Here is a 19,860-nt window from a genome sequence, read left to right on the forward strand (position 1 = left end):
AGGGATTTATCCATGTGGGTTTCGTTGAATGAGGCAGAGGACCGTTAGATCAAGGTGCGATGATCGGTGGCCACGATGACGGGTGACGATGGGTTACGGAGGCACGAGGGCACATGATCATGGTTGTATGGGGCTTTAGGTCTTAGCGCGCAGGCTCAAGAGCAAAGGTTTTTATATGATTTTTAAACCGAAAAGCATATGTAAAGGAGATAAGAGGGGAATGGACGAGGAAATGGAGAAAGGTGAGGACATCTGGTGCAGGCCTTCTTTGAGTAGAACCAAGGTCCGAGCTTATTTCTGCTCCTTGAACATCAACAACCTGTAGCAGAGCTAACACTGGCTCCTTCTGGGGATGAGATCCTCCCTGTGAGGTCTCAAGAACTTGCAGATCAATGCCTTTCCTGTGAAAATAAAATAGCAAAATTTCCTAGTGTTCCATTGGGCATGGAGTCTAACTGATCTTACACTAAAACTGATAAAACAACATATTTACAACTTTAAGGCCAAAGACCTTAAATCACATAAATTTTCAAAAAACGCCCATTAACTGGGCCATCAAAAACCACTTCTCCTCCCATAATTTTCAGCATGAAGGTATTGTTCCCTTGGATATGAGAAATAACAAAAGGCCCTGTCTAGAAGGCATCAAACTTCCCATGATTGCCTTTCTTTTCTTTCAATGCATCCCACTTTAGAACCAGATCTCCAACATGAAAATTAGTTAATTTTGTCTTTCTGTCAAAAGCTTCCTTGATCTTCTTCTGATGTGTTGCTGACTTCTCAACTAATTGTTCTCTGATCTGATGTACCTCTGCTAAATCAGTGATCCTTTTTTCCATGTCCTCTTCCTCATTGTGCTCTTCTTGTAGGAACCTTGCCACAGGGAGAGCTAACTGAATTGGAAACACAACCTCAGTGCCATATACCAGCCTGAACGGAGAATTCCCTGTGGATTTCTTGGTGGTTACTCTGTCAGCCCACAGTGCATATTTGAGCTTAGAATCCCAGCTCTTTTTATTGTCTTCCAGCATCTTTTTAATTATCCTTATCAGGCTTTTGTTGGAAGATTCTGCTAGACCATTGCCTTGAGGGTAATATGAGGTGGAATGAACCAACTTAATGCCCATTGAGTCACACATATCCACCAATTCTTTTGCCCTGAAAGCTGCTGCATTGTCTGTGACTAATTTATGTGGACAACCAAATCTGGTGAAGATATGCTCTGTCAAAAACCTCATGACCACATGATGATCAGCCTTTCTGGTAGGGATGGCCTCAATCCATTTAGTGAAGTAATCAGTGGCAACTAAGATCCATCTGTGTTGGCCACTGGAATGTGGATTGATCTCTCCAATGAAATCCAAGCCCCACTACTGAAAAGGTCCATTAGCATGTATTGGTTTCAAGGGCAGGGACTTCAATTGCTGCTTTCCTTCAAATCTTTGGCACCTGTCACAAGATTTAACAAATGAAAAGACATTAGAAAACAAGGTAGGCCAATAGTACCTAGCTCAGAGAATTTTGTGGGCTATATTTTTCCAATAATGATGCCCTCCACATATGCTGGAATGAAATTGTTGCATGACTTCAATGGATTTTTCTTTGTCCAGAAACCTCAAAATCATTCCAGATGGGTCCCTCCAATAGAGCAGATTTTCATGAATGCAATATTTTGCTGCCATGAGCTTAACAGTTCTGGCTTTGCTTGAAATAAGGTCTGGAGGGATTTCTAGCTTCAACAAGAATTTAGCTATTGCAAAGTAGCAATCGCAAGAAGCTAGATTTTCTGCTAATGACTGTTCTTTCCCTGGTTTAGCTGCTTCCTCTTCTTCTGTTTGACCATTTTCTACAATTATGCCCATGAAATCTATGTCCAATGATTTGCAATTTTCTTTAGCCATCAGTCTGGCAAGGCCCTAACCTCTGACAAGCTTGGTGGGCTTCAATTCTATATCAAATTCAATTAACTTTGAAATCCATTTAGCCCTTCTTCCATCAGCATCAGGCTATGTTAAGACACCTTTTATTGAAGCAGAGGGTACATATGCAATTATCTTGGAATGCAGGATATAAACTCTGAAAGCTTTCAAAGACTTGATAAGAGCATATGCCTGTTTTTCAATGATATCATACCTCAGCTCAGCATCCCTCAATGTTTTGCTGAAAAAAGCCACTGGATGCTCTGAGCCTTCTTCATCTTCTTGCAATAGAACTGCTGCAAGGGTGTCATCAGAGGCAAATGAAAATATATGGAACTCCTGGCTGTAATCTGGACTTCTTAAAGTGGGAGCCTCCATAATAGCTTTCTTAATGGACTCAAAAGATCTTGCTACATTAGTCCATTTGATCTCCGACCCCTTTCTCAACATGGAGGTAATGTGCTTTACGAGTTCTTCAAAATTTGGGATAAACCTCCTCACAAAATTTATTTTTCCCAGAAAGGACTAGATGTCTTTCTTTTATCTCGAGACAGACAAGGTCTGTATTTCTCTTACTCTTTCTGGGTCAATTTTGAAACCTGCAGCAGAAACATGTCTTAATAGCTTTCCCTCCTCTAAAGCAAATTGTGACTTTTTAAGATTGACTAAAATCCCAAACCTTCTGCACTTCAGGAACACTTTCTTTAAATGTTGCAAATGGTCATGATGGCTGCAGGAGTATATTGTTATATCATCAAGGTAAATAAGGACACACTTGTCCTTCTCTCCCACAAATGCTATATCCATAGCTCTTTGAAAGGTGGCTCCAACATTCATCAATCCAAAAGGCATCTTGGAATACATAAAAGTGCCCCAAGGAGTGGTGAATGCAGTCTTCTCTTGGTCATCTGGATGTACAGCAAACTGGTTATATCCTGAAAATCCATCCAGGAAAGACATCACTTTGGCTTCTAAGACTTTCTGCAGCAAATGCTCTATCTTGGGTAGAGGATAATTGTCTTTCTTAGAGCATTTGTTTAAGTTTCTGAAATCAAAACAGAGCTTGATTTCTCCACTTTTCTTCCTTACCACTACTAAATTGGCTACCCATTTTGAGTATCTGAGAGGGACTATGATTTTGGCAGCCAGTAATTTTTTTATTTCTTTTTCAATCAAAGGGAGGAGCAAAGGATTTATGGGTCTCAGCTTCTGCTTGAAAGGTATGGTGTCTTTCTCTAAAGGAATTTTATGCTGGATAATCTTTTTGTCATATGTTTTAAAGTCACTATATTCCCTGGCAAAGACATCAACAAATTGCTTCATTAAATTGCAGTATTCAACACTTTGGGCAGCAGATAGATGAGTGGACAGTTTCATGTATTTGGGTTGATCTGGACTCCCTATATTATGCTTACAGATTGGAAATTGGTCTTCTTTTTGGGCAGCCTTATAAGGCACATCATTTTGGTCAAAAAACTTTTGTAAAGGAACTAGACCCTTAGGTATATGATTACTGGGCAATGGGACAATGCTATCTTTGCCAATTTTGTTTCTAAGCTGGGATTGGGGACTTTCTTCCAAGGCTTCATTTTCTTGGTCAATTTGCATTTCGAAAAATTCATCAATGACTTGCAGAAACCTATTTACTTCATCATCATCCTCAAAAAGTTTCCAATGTTGGACATTATTAGGCAAGGATGGTCTGTATTTGAGTTTGACTTCATAAACTAGTCTGGGAGGCATGGGAGGAATAAACATGCTAGCAGACACAGAAATGGAATCAGCGAGCTGATTTTTTACTCTAGGGATATATGAGATACAAAAATTATCAAAAGAATCTTTAAGTCTCCATATCTCATCTCTGTATGCTTTCAGCCTTGGGTGCTTTTCTTGGGATGTTCTATTTACTTGTTGAATGACAAGATCAGCATCTCCAAACGCCTTTATGTTTCTGATTCCTCTGTCTTTAGCTGCATTAAGGCCCAATAGTAGAGCCTCATACTCTGTTATAGTGTTTGTGACTTGAAAAGCCAACTTGAAAGACAGATGGGTTCTTTCTTGTTCTGGAGATATTAGCACCACCCTACTCCTGCAATTTCCCTGGAACATACTCCATCAAAGAACATCTCCCAAACTAGACCTCCTTGCTCTCCCTCGGCCTGATTTGTTGGCTTCTTGATCTGCATTGAGGCCTTCTGGGATTCTTCAATTTGGAGAATACAAGCTCCAAAGTTGGTGTCCACAGCATAAATGGGATGATTAGAAGGGTTCTTCTCATCACTGATGATGTAGGCCAGCTGTGCTTCTCTGTACAATCTCCTGCTTTCTCCTCCAAAAACTGGGACAGTGGCATAAGATAAGTCATTCTGTAATGTCCCACCTAGTCTCTTAATCCACCCTCTAGATAGTAGCATGCCAAACTTAGGAGGGACATCTGCTACCACAATATCCATCATCATACTCTTCATGGGCAGCTGAGTCAGGGTAATGGCCAGGTCTTTGATTAATCCTAGGCATTTTACCTTCCTTGAATCAAATGAGAATAAGTCATGATATGGTCTAGTAATATCAAGGCCTAACTCTTCCATGACAACTTTAGGCATCAAATTGTGGCTAGCCCCTGTGTCTAGCAGGCAATTGTGGAGGATTTTGTCATGAATGGTCAAGGAGACATAAAATGATGGAGAATTATTATCAACAGGTTCGACCATAGGGCTAAGCACAACTACAGGCTTGTCATCTTGCAAATTGACATAATCAGTAGGGGTTTTTGTGGCTTTCAGCTCAAGGGCCTCAAGGATAGGCTTCCTAAAAACTTCACTCTTTACTAGTTCTATCAGAGGCACAAATATTTTTAACTTTTGGGCTTCTGATTCAAAACTAAAAGGGGAAGGGGACTTATCAGGACCTCTTACCTCTTGAGCTAGTGTTTTGAGGATGACTGGATCAGTTGTTGGCTTCTTTTGTCTGATATTTTGTTGCTCTGTTTGGATAGCAGCTCTTTGGGCAGGATTCTCCTTGACATTGTTTGATTTTGACCTCAGATTATATCTTTACTATTCACCAATCTAAAAAATAGCCTCTATGTCCCACTCTTGACTATTTTGGTCCTGCAGTAATGATTCTTCATATGCAGCCAATGTAAAAAAGGTAGCACTACCTTTATCTTCCATGCAATGAATTTCATCCTCTTCTTCAAACTGCTCCTCCTCCATGACTACATTTTGGAAAGGAGCCTTAACTCTTTGTTCTTCATTTGCTTCTTTACCCCTTTGAAGGACTTGTAATTGTTCATTTGCTCTTCTGAATGGATTTGGATTTTTTGGAGCAAATGTGTTTTGAAACCTTGCTTTCCTAGAACTCTACTCAACTTTCAGCTTAGATATCTCAGCAGCTAATGACTCTATCATTTTAGTCATTTTATCTAACTTGGGTTCTGAAGATGAAGCAGAGGAAGAAGAAGCCTCACCTCTCTGCCTTCTTCTATCAGCATGTGTTTTAAGCTTTTCTGCAGCCATGATATTTGATTCCACCTCCAGTGCTGCATCCTGCATATCAGCTAGAGTGGCACATCTTCTTTCTCTCAAAAGCAAGCAGAAATCTGAGTCAAAAGCATTGGCATAAGTGAGTTTGGCAAAGGTGGGGGTAGGCTTTACTTCAGCTGGTATCTTACTATACATACGGTTAAATCTTTTATTAAAATCAGGCAATGATTCCCCATTCTCCCTCTTTAGGTTTCCAAACTCTGTATGGTAGTAGAGCAGATCTTTTCTATCTCCCCATTGCTTCAGGAATGCATCATCCAATGCTTCAATGTCTGCTATTGACCTATGAGGAAATTCTTTGAACCACTTTCTAGCCTCCCCCTCAAGGGTCTGGACAAATACTCTCATCCACACATCATCTTCACTGATATCTAAGTTATCAGCATAACTATAAAAAGACTCAAGGTGTTCTTTAGCTGTTACCCCCTCTGTACCAGTGAATTTGGGCATATATTTCTGATATTCTCCTGCAGGCATAGCATTCAAAGGAATAGGCAAGACCAGGGGTCCATACCTAGCAACTATAATTCTTTCCATCTTCGTGGGAGCTTGCTGACCTGCCATAACTAGGCTAGGTGGAAGGATACTGGCAGATTGAACGATAGGAAGTAATGAAATAGATGATAGAACTGAGGGAAAATGATGGACTATATGGGAGGCTTTCTTTGGACTGAGATCCAAATGGGAACTGACTGAACATGGAGCTATATGAATCTTTGAAGGTATTTCTTTACTAACAGTGCTAGGCTCTATATCTTCAAATTGTATATCCTCAGCTATAACCTTCTCCTTCAAAGATACATAAGATTTCTTGGGCTTACCTGATCTTAATGCTCCTTTCTGTGATGTTTTCTTTTTCTTAGCAATTTTCTTAGGGTCAGGCACTGGGTCAGCTGGTGATTTCTGAGGATTTCCCCTGGTATGCCTCACAAACTAATCCAGAACTGAAATGTAGAGTCGCCAACGGGTAGGTTCTCCAACAGAGTCGCTAGATAGATGATTACAACCAAAAATGTGTCCAGACTTTGTCTATCATCAAAGTCAGAATTGTGTCATTCTCTTAGGGAATCTGAGCTTCAATCTCCTCTCCTTGGCAATGACGCCAATCAATGTTATCACCCCAAGAAACTCTCCTAGGTTATAGCTTGGAGATGCTCGGGAACATTACAAACTCAACTTAATGTTGGAAATGGATGAATGGAAGGAATGATGCTTGTTCAAGCCAGATAACCACTCCTACTTTGCATGACTCCAGACATGTGTGAACACCCCTAGACTACAAGGCTTTAAACCACCAATTACCCACAGTTTGAGGATTGGGTGAATATGGAGAATACCGACCACACCAGCAGATGCACAAGACCCTGTGATGGTTGGCTACAACTAGTAAAAAGGTCTGCAAATCTAATTCCCTGGTGTACAGACAGGATGATAGCTCTCTGTCACTAAGTGAAAAGAAACCTGATTAACAGATTCACTGATACATGCAAGATTCAAACACAAAGGTAGGATGACAACTCCTCTAATGCTATACATCAAGAGTTCAGGAAAAAATGCATATCAAGCACAACCTAGAACAGAAAAGAGATGGAAAGTGAGAAATTAACAGCAAAAGAAGCTTGTATTAGCTAAAAATGAAGACAAGACGTTGCAAGTATCAAAGCAGTTACAGTCTCCAAAAGTCGAACATTACATCAAAACAATAACCATCAACCCTGATTACATCTGTTTTCTGGGTATATATAGAGTTTGATTACAAAAATTTTCTGCTATTCTAGGCATGGAGGGGTCATAATGGACCACCAACCACTTTAACTGCCTGGCAGAACTTCTGAGTGCAATTTCTTGCTGTAGTGAATGATTTGATCTTCTCGGGTTCTCTGCTGTCCTTCTCGGGCAGGTGGAGTGTTATATGGGATAAAGTCCCATAGCTATTGAATGTGTTTACCTACTCGGCTCTGTACCTTTCCTTCTCAGCCATGTTGTCCATGGAACGAAGTTGTTGAGGAGGAAATGTACCTAGTACCGAAAATTGACTACCTTTGTCCTTTCGGGAGCATAGAATAGTTATAGTATGTGGATTGCACAGTGGGCAGAGTAGTTGGATGGCAGAGCAATATCCGTCGTTGGATTGGGCGGGTAAAAGGAGGAGATGAGCCAACTGGGAGATTAGAAGAGGTGGCAGCGGGGTGATCACAGGCCGTTGGATCTTGAGCGGACAGATCCAATGGTCGTTGGGCGTGGAAGATGCACATAGTCTATCAGGCGGGGAGAGTGGGCTTGAGCAGTAAGCGGTATTGCTCGCACCGCTATCGGGGGTCGGGCGGTAATTGTACACGTCTGAGTGATCCTAGTCATCGCAAGACACATGGCAGCGGGGAAACACAGAAACTGCTTTTTATCGCGAGTTAATGTGCGGCTATGTTATGGCAGCGGGGGAAGCGATCATCGTCTGATCGTGGCAGAGGTGATCGGACGGTAGGGATTTATCCATGTGGGTTTCGTTGAATGAGGCAGAGGACCGTTAGATCAAGGTGCGATGATCGGTGGCCACGATGACAAGTGACGATGGGTTATGGGGGCACGAGGGCACATGATCATGGTTGTATGGGGCTTTAGGTCTTAGCGCGTGGGCTCAAGAGCAAAGGTTTTTATATGATTTTTAAACCGAAAAGCATATGTAAAGGAGATAAGAGGGGAATGGATGAGGAAATGGAGAAAGGTGAGGACATCCGGTGTAGGCCTTCTTTGAGTAGAACCAAGGTCCGAGCTTAGTTTTGATCCTTGAACATTAGCAACCTGTAGAAAAGCTAACAGAAAGCACATGATTCCATACTACACCTCACTTTTTATATTTCATGATTATTAAAATTCATAAGTTTAACACTTATTGAAGTATTTAGATAATCATTCCATGTAATTATGCCTTAACATAGCTAATATGAAAATGATATGAATGAAAGTAATCTTATAGAATCAACAACCAAACTGACCTAACAATTGTCAAATATTCAAATATGTTACAACCAAGTAAACTCTAGTCTCATATAGAAATTTAAAAATTATAAGAGCACACAATTCATACAAACCTACCCCCAAATTTCCTATTTGATTTGCTATCATCGATTCCAACTTTGTCATAGATCAAAATCATTTCACTTGATAGAGATAGTAAGTACTCTTGTTTGCATTCAATTTATGAAGAGTTAAGTTAAGTAAAGAAAGTTAAGTTTAATATTACAAGTCAAGTGAGTCAGAGTTGAAAAGTTAATGCCTTGTCAAGAAAAGCTAAGTTAAGGAAAAGAAAAATGTTGATTTATGTTAAAGTGAAGTTAGAAAAGTTTAGTTAAAGTGTCAAGTCATAGTTTTCATGAGGAAAATAAAGTTAGAGTTTGCATGATTCCATATTTAAAAATTTTATTGCTTATATGCTCATGGTTGGATCATTGTAACGTGAAGTAAGAAGAGAGAATAGTAGCAACTCGGTGGATGTATATGAGAGAATTATTAATGAATAGAACTTCTTTATTCAAGCATAACCTTGTGTACTTATTTGTCTTGTGTTTGCATGTTTGCCTCTAAATAAAAAGTGGTATCAAAGCAAGGTTTAGCAAGGTTGTAAAGAACCAACGGATTTAAGGTCATGATCTACTTCCACTAAGAGCCTTAGCTATTGTGAGTAGCCCACAAATTGAAGTTTGCATCCATTGGTCCATAAGTAGAAAGTAGATGTCATTGAGAGTTTGTAAACCCAACTACTAAAAGATTAGGGCGAGTAGCCTATAGAGCCACCACAATATAGCGAGGAAAGAGTCACCTCCACTGACCAAATAAGAAGTCTCCACTGTAAGTTGTACCCATTATCCTCCATATGAATCTGGGTAGAAGAGCTTAGTAAAGTTTCTAGTAGTTGTTGGGAGTCACCGTAAAGGTGAAGGTTAAAATGTTTAGGTTTAAAGACAATCAATCATATGTGACATTAATTTCTAGAAGGTTGACACAATAAGGAAAGAAGATAAAAGACAAATGAAAGGTGACAGTCATGGGTCACAAATCAATATTGAAGCAAATCGAGAAAAGGAATTGAAAGGAAGAGCCAAAGTATTTCGAAGGGCTCATAGAGGTTCTCACCATAGTCTGGGCATATAAAATATAAGAATATGAAGTAGAACAATTTGAGGATGAATGAATCAGGATAGATCTCGTAACACTTCCAAAATTTTATGGTAAAATTTTTATTTTTTGGGAACTATCAAAATGAAAACTTTTCTTTGATGTAAAGAGTTGATTAAATATTAGTCTAATAACCCATATGATAAAGTATGTTATGCCTTAATATTGGATATTATAAAACATGCATTAGATGAGAATTCCTTATGCAAGGTAGCAAAATCTACATCTTCCTAGGAAGCATGCAAGACCCTAGAAGTAGAGTTTGGTATAAAGGAAAGTGACATAAAGCAACAAATTTTATTACAGTCTGTTGAAGAATATATAGAAAGTCAATTGCAGGCCTAAGAGTAAATGAGTGAGAATCTAGGATGAAAAGAGAGCTTGGAAAATCCCACTCAAATGTGGATGATGTTCATAAAGACTATAAAAGCGAAACCCATCTTGCAGACATCCATATGGATGAAGAAGACACAGAAAAGATTGTAGATTGACAAGTTGAAGCCTCTACGTGTGAAGTAGAGAAAGAGCATATAGATGCTCGAGAACCCCACTATAACATGGATGGTGAAGATGATGGTGAATCCCATTGTGACGAGACACATGTGGATGGTGACTACAAAGTGAGTTGTGAATTGGTGAATCCAACAATAGACCTTGTTGATGATGGTGAAGCTTGCAATAAAGAAATGAATAACATGTGTGATATAGTTGGTATGGCTATAGTTGATTATGACCTCTTTGCATCAGAGTTTGAGAATAACAAAGACAATTTTTCAAATGAAGTAATGGTTTGTAGAGCTGAAAGTGCATCTCACATGAATCCAACAACAAATGATGAATTTGGTGAGGTTGAAATTGTTAATGAGAACATGCATGCTGAGATATCTCACTACATAGTGGATGAAAATTATGTTGATGAAATTTGTGGTATTTTTTTTTAATCAAGGACTGATTTTGGAAATATGGAAAGTGCCATGTTTGATGAAGAATTGAAGGTTGAAGCTACCAATGTAGTAATAAGTTATGAAGCAATAGTTAGAATTTCTCATGAAGTAGTGCATGATCTAGCAGCAATTGATGATTAAGAAGATGATAAAGTGATTCATGAGTTTTTTATGAGAATATCGACTAACAACATGATAGTGGAAGATAGCCTCAATGCAGTTGAAGAGGTAGAGAAGAAATAATAAGCAGAGAAATCTCTCACTATAGAGAATAATGAAGATGTTTTTAACATTAATTTGAGTGTGCAAGTAGACAGGACAACAATCCAATTACAATTATAGCTGAAAGAGAATATGAAGAAAAATATGTAGGAAAGGGCATAGAAGTTTGTGAAGACAAAGAAGGAAAGCATTGAAACAAAATTTCAACAATGGAGTCAAGAAGAGATCAAATTCTACTATCAATAAATATGGCAGAAATAAAATTAGGAATATGAAGCAGAAGAAGCATGACAAAGTTCATAGTTTGAATATGAAGAGTTGTGGTAGTATTCCATGAGGGAACAAATCTTTCAGGAGAAGGTTATAGAAGATAGGCTCTGAAAGCCTAATTTATTTTTTAGAACAAATATAAAATAAATTAGAGAAAAATTATAGTAGCCGCAAGTGAAGAAATATGGAGCTTACATGAAGAAAGCACAACTGAAAATGAAGCAGTTTCAAGGGTATATAATATGGAAGAAATGAAAAATGAAAAATTGCATTGTAAGAAGTTTTTTGAGTTAGTTTTGGATTGCAAGCGTAGAATGCATATTTGACTCACAATTAAGTTAAGGTTGAGCCATATGGTCGTAATTAAGGGAGAGTTTTAGAAATAGTAATTACTTTTGTATGCATGCAGTGCATGAAGAGTTGACTTAACGAAAGCAATTCGAGTCTAATATTAGAAGTCAACTGAGTCAGAGTTATAAGGTTAATGATTTGTCTAGAAAAGTTGAGTCAAGAAAAAGAAAAATGTTGAGTTAAGTTAAAGGAAAGTTAGAAAATTTTAGTCAAAGCGTGAAGTCTTAGTTTGCAGGAGGAAAGGAAAGTTAAAGTTTGTATGATTCCATATTTAAAAAAATTGGTTTTTATATACATGTGGTTGGGCCATTATAATGTGAAGCAATAAGAGAAAATAGTCGTAGCTTGGTGGATGTATATGAGAGAATAATTAATGAATATAATTTCTTTATTCAAGCAAAATCTTGTGTATTTATTTGTCTTGTGTTTGCATGCTTATATTTTCCTCTCACTAACAAGAAATTATCTCCCTATACTTTTTCATGTAAGAAAATTATGTCATAACTTGTGCAATGACCCACCCAATAATGCTAGACATTGGGTGATTGCACATTATCTAAACCCATATAAAATTATGCATTGCCTCTCCAACTCCTTCACCAACTTTGCATCTCACATTATCACTTATAATCTAAATGGTACTTGGTCAAATGCTTGTTTACTTAGCCAACTCTCTTGTCGCATTTACAAGAAATCATACCAAATTGAAGAAGGTTGTGTCCTTCCATTTCGAATGGGTCAATGTTCTGTATTAGATACTTTTCCCAAATGATAGTTTGGCCCAACTCGTCTCAATAGTCATATATGCTCCTTTGTGCCTACCTGACTCATGCGTTATCCCATGTCAACTCTAGCTAATTCAACTCATTCTAATGGGTTCCTCTCTAATGTTTGCATGCTACCCTTATCCATTCATCCTATGTGCTACAAATTACCCTTGTCTTCAGACTAGACTTGTTCACTAATCTTGTGTGAGCCCCTTGATGCTTCACATGCCATAAAAAGGCAAAACAATGTCTAAGGATTGTGCTTGTTATCATCCCATTATATGTTTGTTGCTCTCATTTACCTAATATGATTATTCTAAGTGCCTTTCCCGTCAGACCAGGCTTGTAAATTTGAATCAAATTGCTTTTTTCATTAAGAGAGAATATGAATATATTCATGGAGAGGAAGAATATTGAGTTTCATCTCCCAATGTCTCTTTGTCTTCTAGGTTCATTTTTTTTTCTATTTACAATATTTACAAAAAATTTGCTAAACCCAAAGATTAGGTGTCAACATTCCCCACCTTAATCTGAAGGGATGTTGGTGAGTCCAAGCATGATTTTGATTCTTTCAAACTTTTCCCTACCAAGCGCTTTGGTGAAGATGTCTGCAATCTACTCATTTGTGGAACAATGTTGTAAGTGGATTGTTTTGGCCTCAACATGATGTTGAATTGGATGGTATTTTATATTGATATGATTTTTTCGATCATAGAACTTTGGGTTTTTTTTCCAACTCTACTGCAAAAGTTTTATCAATCAAAAGAGGAGTTGAATGTACTTTTTTCTCCTGTAAATCTTCCAAAATTTTCCCAGTCCACACAATTTCCTTTGTTGCTTCAGCTACTGCCACATATTCTACCTCAGTTGTGGAATCTACTAGAATTGATGGTTTGTGTAACCTCTTGGAGACAACTCTTGATCTAAGACTCATAACATAACATGAAGTAGATACTTCATTTTCTTTATCTCCGTTAAAGTGTGAATCAGAGTATCCAATCAAGCTAAATTCACCCACTTGTGTATACTTGAGTCCAAAGCCTTGAGTGCCCTTTAAGTACTTCAGAACTCTTTTTGCAATAGATCAATGACCCTCAAAACGCTTTTGCATAAACCTAGAGAGGATTCCAAAAACAAATGAAATGTTTGGTCTAGTAGTAGTTAGTTAGTTGAGACTTGCTACAAGTTTTCTATACTTTGTTGCATCCTCAAATTATTTTCCTTCAATTGATGTGAGCTTTAATTTTTTTTCCATTAGAGTAGTTAAAGGATTGCACTCAAGCATGCCAAACCTATTAAACAAATCTCCGTTGTACTTCTCCTGAGAGAGGAATATAAACTCTGGATCTTGGGTTACTTCAGTACCAAGATAGTAGTGAACATAGCCCAAATATATAATTTCAAAACCTTTCCTTAGTTATTTCTTTATGGATGTAATATAGTTCAAATTTTTCCCTGTCATCAAAAGATCATTTACTACCATAAGGTACATAGCAATTTTTCTAGATTTCTTGACAAACAAAGTTACATAATCAAGATCATAATGTTTGAAATTTAGTTTCAGAATATGCTTAGTCAACTTATCGTACCAGGCTCATGATGGTTGATTATGGCCATAAAAGGATTGCACAAGCTTGCATACTTTGTTTTCCTGATCCTTCACAACATATCCTTTTGGTTGGGACATAAAAACATACTCTTTCAGATCTTCATTCAGGAAAGAAGTTTTTACATCCATTTGATGGACTTTCCAACCATTATGAGCTGCCAAGGCAAAGAGTGTCCGAATGGTAGCCCATACTGTTGCGAGGAAAAAAGTATCCTCATAACCGACCACTTCTTTTTATGCAAAACCTTTTTCCACAAGCCCGTATTTATGCTTGTCAAGTGAGCCATCTGCTTTATACTTGTTCTTGAAGACCCACTTGTATCCTATTGTTTTGGTTCCCAGTGGAGGATTAACTAGCTTCCAGGTGCCATTCTTTATCAAAGAATCATATTATTTTTACATCGATTTTTTCCATTCATCATGAGAAGAAACTTCTTTGAAGGAAGTTCGTTCAAAATCTGAACACAAATTTATTTCACAATCATAAAAAACATCCATATCAATAGGTGAATCAGGATCCTCTACGCCACCTCCATTATGTCTGGATGAGCTTCCTGTTCTTGTCTTTCCAACCTCATCAGCACAAACACTTTCAAGTGTCTTTGTCAGCCATTTTGGAGGACCTTTCTGAGATGGCCCTAGATTCTTAGTTGATTGAGATGAGACTGAATCAAGATTTAGCCTCCCAATTCTGTCAATCACATCACTCAAAATTCAAAAAGGCCCTAGCTTCTTAGTTGATTGAGATGAGACTGAATCGAGATTTAGCATCCCAATTCTGTCAATCACATCATTCAACATGTCATATTGATCAATGGTTGGAGCTTCATGTGTGGTAGAGAGAGTGCTTCAAAAGGAGATTCCATAGATTGATCCAATATAGGGATCCCCCATTCAAGATGTGGAACCTCATTATCAAACTCTTGAAAAGACTTTGCATGTCTAAATCTATCCAAGCAACCAAGATGTCGATCAAAAACATTGTCAGTATTAGAAGATTCAAGAAGATCACATCTATAGATATTATAAACTTCTTATTCACTTCACCATAGAGATGGTATGCTTTGGAGGTATTTGAGTACCCTAAGAATATATATTTGCGACTCCTTGCATCGAGTTTGTTTCTCTATTCGTTAGGTATGAAGGCATTATAGACGGAACCAAAAACCTTGAGATGTCTCACCAAAGGAATGTGGCCATACCACATTTCATAGGGAGTCTTATTTCTGATAACATGAGATGGAAACATATTCTTTATATGCACAATGCGTAGAACCAAATCATCCCTAAACATCAGCTTAACATTCTTGAAAAACATCATTGAACGTACCATAGTCAAGATTGTCTTGTTCATTCTTTCAGCTAGTCGTTCTATGGGGATTATAACACACAGTTGTTTGATGTTTGATCCCATGTTGGAAAATATAATTTTCAATCTCATTTGAAGTATATTATTTTCCATTATCAGTACGAATAGAGCCAATATGAGATTGTGCATCATTTTCAATTCATGCATGAAAATTTCTAAATGTTTCAAATGATTTAGATTTTTTCTTTAATAAATAAACCCGACACATTCTGGTGTAGTCATAAATAAATGACAACCTATATTTATATCCATTTGTAGAAGGAACAGGCATAGTGCCACACAAATTAGAATGAATGAGTTCAATCTTTCTATGTGCTCTAGAATAAAAAACCAGTAACACCATTTTTATTCAACAAATGAAGAATGTCATAATTTAGATGTCCAAATATAACATGGCATAAAAGACTTGGTGGAAGTGTACCTTCATCATAATGATACCTGTATGAATTGTTTTGTGCATAAGTAGAGGTTCCTTGCAACTTTATAAGTCTTTCTTCTTCTATCATAGTCATGACAACTAAGTGATCTGATGCTTTTTTGACCTCAACCTTGCCATATAGAGTAGAGGGACACAATATGGAAGTAAATAATGGTAGGTAATATGGTAGTGAATAGGATTTATAGGAGTAGAGTGCTGAATTTTGACCTGTTATTCTGATACCATGTCATGAGAGGTTCATAACTCCAAATCAAATTGTGTTTTGTATTAAGAGAGAATATGAATATATACAAGGAGAGGGAGACTATTGGGTTTCATCTCCCAATGTCTCTTTGTCTTCTAACTTCCTTTATTTTTTTGTATTTACAATATTTACATAAGTTTTCCTAATCCCAAAGATCAGGTGTCAAAATTTCCAATCTTAAGTCTTTCTATTTATTTTCTTATTGTGTGAGCACACCCGTAAGTCATAGGGGATTCACTTTATTAATTATCATGTTCATTCATAAAAGTTGTTTTACAATTATGAAAATAGAGTCAATATAATAAATATTGGGGGTGGGGATTTTAGGTAGAGGGTTATAGGTTTTGGAGGTATTGAAATGAATAATGGTAAAACTGGGGGATATTTACTAAAATAGGCATGGAGTAGTATTGAATATTTAGTAATAAAAAGAAAAGGGTAATCTAAATCATGAATACACTGATGGTTGTTTATCTCACCACTTGAAAGGATGTTATGAGTTTAAACATCGACATGAAGGAGAAGATTATACACTAGCAATACCTTTTTACAGTGTTTCAAATCAGATGTAAATGGAGAGGTCTTTGCAAGGGTTTTTTGGCGAGGGTCAAGGGTTTCTAGGCTTTGATAGTTTCTAAGAATGGTGACATGACGAGGTGTTATCCAACACAAAATGGTCGTAAGAGGTGGATTCAGTTGTAGGATTGGTCATGGTGAAGATGCCAAAGGTTGTGAGGTTTGTTCTTGGGGATGACAAGGACAATGACAATTGTTCTTCACTAAGGAAGAGTGGATTAGACTCCTCTTATTTGGCGAGAGCTATACATAATAAGGGGGCACTGGAAAGTGCATTTGTACCTTTTGACACCATCGCCAACAAAATTTTTTCCTCAATGGGTTGTCGTGTTGATGAGATAGTGCTAGGGTACAATGTGGTGGAGACAATCATGGGCGGGGTTCGACGGTGTGAAGGATTTCATGATGTCATGGGCCTTACAATATTTATTCTCTACTTATCTGCTAGTATAGATTGTTAGCTTGCATTGGGGTGGACATGGTTGGGGATTCACAATCATTTTGGTTCCTATCAGATCTGCTCTGGGTTATTCCATGGCGGCTATATTGGTGTCCATGTGCCATTTTATTCATGGTTATATGTTTGGGTTTTGACTTGTTTTATAATTGTTTGATGCCTAGCTTTTGGAATTTGAGAGATTCACCCTTTTCTAAGGGTTCTTTTATGTAGTCCTACGTGCCTAGTTTTCTAAATTGATAAGTGATTCCTTGTTGTTTGGGAATTTGATAGATGTACCATTTTCTAAGGGTTCCTTTATGCGGGCTTGCATGTATGGTTTTCTCTATTGATGAGTGGTTACATGTTGTTTGGGCTATATTTAGTGTTTCCATATGGGGTTTCTTTGAGGGGCGGGGGCTTCACTCAATGAACCTCTGACATATCATGTGCATTCCTGGCATATTAAATAATACCTTTAATTTGACTACATATTGGAAAATACCTCTAAAAATCACATAATTTAACCCCCTACCAATATGTACCCAATACACCTTCCCAATTAAAAAAAACCCTACTTTCACTAAATATTGTAGGTATCCATTTTTTCATTAATATTTTTTATACCCTTTTTTTTTTTTCATTAACTTTGAGCTCCATTTTTTATACCTGCCAATATAAAAACCCTTTACCCCCTATATATCCCCCAATATATTATGTCATTTTTACCTCAATATATATATATCCCCTAATATGAACCCACGTGCTATGATATTTCCCCCCCAGTGAAGCCCCAGTAGAGCCTACATGCCCTGTAACTTGTTATTAATCATATCTACATTGGGGGTTATTTTGCCACATATGCTATATGCATGATTATGTAAACATATTTGTGTTTTTATCTACTTTTGTATACATTATTTTATTAGAATGATGTATTGAGAAGGTAAATTTAGTGAAAGGATTTTAGGAGTTATTTATCAATGTCTACTAAAATTAGGCTTAGTCTTTAGTATCCCACAAGCGCATATGATATAGGTTGATTAAGTTGAAACTCAATGCCATGGGCCCATCTTTAGGGGAATTTTGAGGTCTAAAATGGGCCTCCTAAGAAAAATGTACAACCAAAATAAAATTTATAAGAACCAATAGGATTCAAGGTGATGGTGTCAACCATGGGGGATGATTCACCATTTTTGGAGTAAAAAAGTAAAAAGATTAAAAAATAATAGAATAATAAAACTATTTTTTCAACTCGTATTTTCAACTTATCTCCCTAAGGTTTCACTCAAATTTTGAGCATAAGTACTTGTTGGATGAAAAATTTAATTCCGCATCCAAGGCGTACCCATGTTCCATACTTTCGTTGAACCCTACTACATGAAGAATGAGAAATACATGAAAAAATGTTATTGCAATAATGTTTTTCATGTATTTCTCATTTTTCGTGTAGAAAGGTCCATCGAAAGTATGCAACACGGGAACTCCTTGGATGAGGAATCAAAATTTGCATCCAACGAGTGTTAACACTCGAAATTTGAGTAAACTCATAGGGAGATAAGTTGAAAAGATAGTTTTTCTCTTTTTTCCCTCTAAAATTTCATGATGTAATCTAATCTTATTTTATTTTTTCCACTATTATTTTATAATTTCCTTAGGAGGCCCATTTTAGACCTCAAAATTCCCCTAATGGTTCATCTATTACATTATGTGTCTTAGAAATCCTCATCTAGGTGTGTCATATGATGTGTGTATCCATGAAGTGTGTTTCAATCTATCACGCGATGTGTGTGCTTGTGTCTTCATCTTGATTAGACACATTATATGTGCACCCCAAACTATTTATCCATTCATAAGTGAACCCCTTAGCATGCCACATTCCCAAGGTAAACCAATTTCTCTGCACTAACTATCGAAAGTAAAATTTATCATGTTGTGCATGCTACATTCGTGCACTTATTTCCTAAAGGTATTGTGCAAGAGTGTGTACAAGAGTATTTCCTGAGAGTATTGTGCAACCCATATTCAATCATAAAGACACTTTTTTAATGAATAGAACACCTACAATACCTTTATAATCATGAGGAAATATCCTCCATCCAAGACCTACATCAATTCCATTGATAAACAAGAGACATATTGATAGGACATCTTCCCTCAACCATACTATCCTTCTCTGATCAAGTATATCAAACATGTACTATGCACATAAATTCATATAATCTATTAAAGCATTAATCATCAAGATAGAGTATAGTTTATAGTAGTTTGTCATCAAGGACAACACTAGATCCATAATTCCAACACAACAATGTTCGTAAGAACTGGCATTGCTATACAAATACACTTCTTTCTCTCCACATCAGCCCAACCCTTACAAATACTCAACCTATAATATATAAAACTCAATATTAACACCTTATCCTCAAGACACCTCAGAAAGGATCACTCTCAAGACAATAGAGCCTTTTATTTGCTAAAGCGGAGCTAATAACTAACAGATAAAGAGGGATTTGAACCAACTTAGACCTTACCAAAATCATCATTGTTTATGAATTGTTAACAACAAAAAATAAAATGTTCGTATTCATGTGAACCATCCTAACTCTAACCAAAGTCATAAGAGAGAAATTTAAAAACCTTGTTAATATTTTGAATGGAATTTGTGAGCTTTGATCACATTGCTTACAATGTCAAACATGAAATTGTTTCCACTTTGAAAATAAAAAATCAAAACCCATCCATAACAAAAGTAGCACAGGGTGGTACAATGGTAGCTAATTGCAACACAATGGTAGTGTGTCAGCCAAATATTTAGTTTTAGCATGGTATATTAATCATTGGAGTGATGACTCCTCCAAGATCTATCCATATTTTCGGAACATAGATCCCACTAATATGTACACTCATAATAGGGATTCCGAGCTTAGCATATTTAGATTTATGACTTTTCCAAGCATGATATCAGAAAGTTGTCCTACTACATTGATGGTAAG

The 19,860-nt window shown here is 37.1% G+C and overlaps 1 pseudogene; it reads left to right on the top strand.

The window, feature by feature from the left end:
- The first annotated feature begins 220 nt into the window (after positions 1 to 220).
- LOC149138981 (LRR receptor-like serine/threonine-protein kinase ER1) overlaps positions 221 to 19,860 on the top strand; it is a 143,890-nt pseudogene continuing 124,250 nt past the window's right edge.

The sequence above is a fragment of the Pinus tabuliformis genome, chromosome X (genome assembly GCF_031772625.1).
Source record: "Pinus tabuliformis cultivar Carrire ecotype Pingquan chromosome X, CPIR1, whole genome shotgun sequence".
In the NCBI taxonomy this organism is placed as follows: Eukaryota; Viridiplantae; Streptophyta; class Pinopsida; order Pinales; family Pinaceae; genus Pinus; species Pinus tabuliformis.